Genomic DNA, 6,000 nt, shown 5'->3' on the forward strand with positions numbered 1-6,000 from the left:
AAAGGTTATCAAAATAACGAGTTATTTAAAATGAATGTAATTAATATTATTCGTCAAGAAGTGAAGAATAAAATAATTAATTTTGCTTATTTGATTTAATGTTCTAATATGTGGCATGAAAGACTAGGATATATTAATTTCAACACATTAAAAAGACTTGTAAATTTAATATAATACCTAATTTTTAAAAAATCCATAAGACAAGTGTGAAATTTGTGTCAGAGATGACCAAAACATATTTCCATTTTGTAACAATAAGTACTTCACTTGTGACACCTCTGACTACCGGTTTTGATAAATAAGCAGCGGAAATTAAAAATTTTCTTTGAAGTGAGGAAGGATTAAAATTCTTGACATAAAACCTTTACAAACAAATGTATATACATGATCAATCAAATGATACAACAAAATACAAAATATCATTTTTGTGATCATGTCCAAAATGCTAACAAAATAGTCTTCTTCCTTCCTTCTCTATATGCATATGACTCCGGCCCACAATCAACGTCCCGGCTCGTCGCTCTTATCTGCATCACATGAAATAACTGGAATGAGTATAAAACTCAGCAAGTGGAACTCTTACATAACAATGAATACATAGCATAGTCTGAAAACATGGCTTTGAAATCATTAAATATCATCAACTCTTGAAACATGAATAACATAGCATAATATAACAAAAAGATGGTATTTCTCTTTTCTCTGTTGGATTGATATCTGTATAGTATCTCTGTCTCTGTACCTATATCCCATCGATATAAATCGATAACTCTGAGGGATATAAGCCTATGGTCGTTGATCAACTAATTGCATGCAATCTCTGACTTTGTATCTATCAATCCAATAAATCATTTCAAACTCTCTCTTTGGCATTTCATCAAACACTTTGAAGACTCTTTCTCTTGTATTCCCTTTTTCACAATTGAGACATTCAATTCTCTAATATGCAACCAAGTATATCAATACATAATATGAATCAAATGGAAGGGAATAACATGTTAAAACCATTGAAACACCATACATATATTATCATGTGAGCACAAGGAATGAAATTCCACTTACAACCAATAGAACCCTTGAATATATCTCTTGGTACACAACCTACAACAATAAACCATATATTGAACCATCAACATCTCAATAATCATAAACTCATACCATTAAATCCATAAAACCAACACAATCACCAAACCCATGATTTCTCCCAACACCAAAACCAAGAATAAACTAAACCAAAAGCTTACCTTAGCTCCTAGAACCAATAATGACCTTGCTCTCACTCCAACAATCCAACCACAAGCTTGAATCAAAGAAAGGAAATGAAAGGAATTGAAACCCTAACCTCCCCTTGAGCTGCAAACCGAGAAGAATGGGAAAGAAATGAGGAAAAATGAAGCCAACTCATGTATTATATCACTTAAATCTCGAAAACACGCTTTCACTATTCATCGACCGCGGGTGCGGTACCTCTTCTACCGCGGGTGCGCTATGCCTTCGGCATCTTATCCAGAAATCCAAAAATGACGACCGCAGGTGCGGTACAAATCTCACCGCGGGTGCGCTCTGGTCTCTGCCCGAACACCGCAGGTGCGCTACACCTTGTACCGCGGGTGCGCTGAGGCTACTTGACCGCGGGTGCGGTCACCTCTGCAGTCAACAACGAACTCTACGCAACAAAGATCGAATCGCAACGCTGATACAATACAACTACACATAAACTAATATCAACAACACCACAAAACAATTATAACCAGCAATACTATAACCCATAAACACAACTCTTAACATCAAAACTATACTAAACTCAACCAAATAATCAATTATCATACGAAATCTTAAACCGTACCGTTCACCAAGCTTGGCTATTACAATCTCCCCTCCTTAAGGGAATTTCGTCCTCGAAATTGACGTCACTGCGCAAACAACTCAGGATACTTCTCTTTCATCTCATCATCTGGTTCCCACGTGGCTTCTTCAATTAAATGGTTCCTCCAAAGGACTTTAACAATGCCGATCTCTTTGTTTCTCAACACTCTAACTTTGCGATCCAGAATCTGGACCGGAATCTCTTGGTACGTTAAATTCGGCGTCAAATCCAATGGCTCGTGGCGAAGAACATGGGAAGGATTCGCAATATACTTCCTGAGCATTGAAACATGAAAAACATTATGAACTCTGTCAAGATCTGGCGGTAGGGCTAACCTGTAAGCTCGATCACCAACTCTGTCCAAAATCTCAAATGGGCCAATAAATCTCGGACTCAACTTTCCCTTCTTGCCAAACCGCATTACACCCTTGAGAGGTGATATCTTCAAGAACACATGGTCGCCAACCTCAAACTGCAACGGCCTACGACGCACATCAGCATAGCTCTTCTGTCTCGACTGTGCTGTCTTCATCCTTTCTCGAATAACAGCAACAACTTCAGCTGTCTGTTGGACCAACTCTGGACCCAACATCTTTCTCTCACCAATCTCATCCCAATACAAAGGAGATCTACACTTTCTGCCATAAAGTGCTTCATACGGTGCCATGCCAATCGTCGCTTGGTAGTTATTATTGTACGTGAACTCAACCAAAGGCAATTTGGAATCCCAGCTACCATGATAATCAATAGTACAAGCTCTGAGCATATCCTCTAGAATCTGAATAACTCTCTCTGATTGACCGTCACTCTGGGGGTGATATGCTGTACTGAATGCTAACCGTGTACCCACAGCTCTGTGCAAACTCTTCCAAAACTCTGAAATAAATCTAGGGTCACGATCAGACACAATCGACACAGGAACACCATGAGGTCTAACAATCTCAGCTATGTACTCTTCGGCATACTGGTTCATAGAGTACGTCGTCTTGACTGGAAGAAAATGCGCTGACTTGGTCAACCGATCAACAATAACCCAAATAGAGTTAAAACCTTTCTGCGTTCTGGGAAGACCAGTCACGAAGTCCATCGTAATGTGCTCCCATTTTCATTGAGGAATCGGCAATGAAAGCAATGTCCCAGCAGGTCTCTGGTGCTCGATCTTTACCTGCTGACAAGTTAGGCACTGAGAAATGAACATGGCAATATCCTTCTTCATACCTGGCCACCAGTAGAGTCTACGAAGATCCTGATACATCTTGGTACTACCTGGATGTATCGAATATGGCGCGGTATATGCCTCTGTCAAGATGTCTTGCCGAATATCATCACCAACAGGAACGCAAATACGGCCTCTGAAGGTCACCAAACCATCTCCGTTCATCCCAAACTCTGAATTACCTCTCTCCTCGGCTCTAGCTCTCATCTCTGACAACTGAACATCATCAGCCTGCTCTATACGGATCCTGTCCATCAATGTAGCACGAATAACCAACGCTGAAAAACGAGCAATGGTCCCCGGAACAACCAAAGCTATCTCCTCTCGTTGCAAGTCCAACAACAACGGCTTCTGAATCAAAGAACTCAAAGAAGAACTCGACTTACGGCTCAATGCATCTGCTACAACATTCGCTTTCCCTGGGTGGTAACTAATAGTCACATCATAGTCTTTGACAAGCTCTAACCACCGTCTCTGACACATATTGAGTTCTTTCTGAGAAATCAAATACTTCAAACTCTTGTGGTCCGTGAAAATTTCACACTTTTTGCCATATAAGTAATGTCTCCAGATTTTCAGGGCGAAAACCACAGCTGTCAGCTCCAGATCATGCGTAGGATAATTCTTCTCGTAGTCCTTCAACTGGTGAGAAGCATAAGCTATAACTTTTCCACGTTGCATCAGCACTGCACCAAGACCCTTCTTCGACGCATCGATAAAAACAACAAAATCCTCTGAACCACTGGGCAATGCAAGTACTGGAGCCGTCGTCAACTTATCTTTCAACTCTTGAAATCCACTTTGGCAATCATTGGATCACTCAAACTTCACAGTCTTCCTCGTCAAATTGGTTAACAGCAGGGCAATCTTGGAAAAATCTGAAATAAAACGACGATAATAACCCGTCAAACCAAGAAAACTGCGTACCTCTGATACAGTGGTAGGGATAGGCCATTTCTGAATCACCTCGATTTTCACAGGATCAACAGCTATACCATCCTTCGAGACAACATGGCCTAAGAAAGAAATTTGCTCCAACCAGAAATCACATTTCTTCAACTTAGCATACAACCTCTTCTCTCTCAACAACTGAAGAACAACTCTGAGATGCTCTGCATGAAGCTCTCTGGTCTTGGAATAAATTAAAATGTCATCGATGAAAACAATGACAAAGCTATCCAAATACGGCTTGAACACCCGGTTCATCAGATCCATGAAGACTGAAGGAGTATTAGTCAGACCAAACGACATAACAAGAAATTCATAATGACCGTACCTGGTCCGGAACGATGTCTTAGGGATATCAGACTCCCTAACTTTCAACTGATAATAGCCAGATCGCAGATCAATCTTCGAGAACACTGTAGCCCCCTGCAGTTGGTCAAAAAGATCGTCTATTCGTGGCAACGGATACTTATTTTTGATAGTCACTTTGTTGATCGCTCTGTAATCAATGCAAAGCCGCAAAGACCCATCTTTCTTCTTGACGAAAAGAATCGGAGCTCCCCAAGGCGAAGAACTCGGTCGAATAAAACCTTTATCCAAAAGATCCTGCAACTGCGTCTTCAACTCTTTCATCTCTGTTGGGGCCATTCTATACGGAGCCTTAGAAATAGGAACCGTACCTGGAACTAGATCAATCACAAACTCTACATCTCTGTCCGGCGGTAAACCCGACACATCATCCTCAAAAACATCAGGGAACTCTCTCACCACATTAATATCATCCACATTCAATTTAACCATTCTATCCACATCCACAATCGAAGCCAAAAACCCATCACAACCTCTAAACAACAACTTCTTAGCCTCAAGACACGAAATAAAAGGAAGGACCAGCGAAGTACATGCACTGGCGAGCATACCTTCCTTGTTGCCATCATCTGCAAATATCACCGTCTTAGCAACGCAATCAATCACTGCACGATAGGTTGATAGCCAATCCATGCCAAGTATAATATCAAATGCAACCATCGGGATAACAATCAAGTCGGCAAAAACCACTCGCTCATCAATTTGAACAGAGCACGCATACACAATAGATGTCGGGCATAACACATCCCCCGAAGGCAAAACAACATTAAACTGGAGGGGAATAACAGAAGGAACTATACCCAAAGATCTCAAAAATAGTTCAGACATAAAAGAATGAGTAGCACCTGTATCAATCAATGTCGTAGCTACTCTGCCTGAAATTAAAATAGTGCTAGAGATCACAGAAGAATCATGGTTTATACATTCCTTCGTCATGGTGAAGATGCGTCCCTGCACCTTCTCTTTACCCGATCCTCTTGGATAATCCTTGGCAATATGGCCTGCAGTGCCACATCGATAACAAGTATGAGTACCAAATCTGCACTCTCCCCGATGATGTCTACTGCACTTGGGACACAATGGTTTCTCGGGATCAAATGGAACTGCCGGTGGTTTAGGACTCGCCTCTAACTTGCCTTTTCCTTTGAAACTGTCCTTTCCTCTTTGACTTGAACTCTGGCCTCTCTGAGCAATGGCCTGCTGTCTCGCCTGTCTTTCCCTAGCAATGTCTTTCTCATCTTGCTCGGCCAACAGAGCCTTAGCCACAATCTCTTTGAATGTTACAGCCTTCGACATGTTAATGTCCCTTTTGATTTCTGCTCTAAGGCCTCTAATGAAATGAGCACCTTTATCTTTGTCATTGGAAGCAATATAAGGGGCAAACAGACAGACCTCCTCGAACTTCAGAATATACTCATCGACATTCATACCTCCATGTCGAAGCTCCAAGAACTCAGTCACCTTCCTAGCTCGAAGTGCGTCTGGGAAGTACTTGTCATAGAAAAGATCAGTGAACTCTTGCCACTTCAATGCTGGAACATCAACACTAACCTTGGTAGCATTCCACCAAATGCGTGCAGCCTTGACTAACATGAACACTGCA

The sequence above is a fragment of the Primulina tabacum genome, chromosome 18 (genome assembly GCF_025594145.1).
Source record: "Primulina tabacum isolate GXHZ01 chromosome 18, ASM2559414v2, whole genome shotgun sequence".
Lineage (NCBI taxonomy): Eukaryota > Viridiplantae > Streptophyta > Magnoliopsida > Lamiales > Gesneriaceae > Primulina > Primulina tabacum.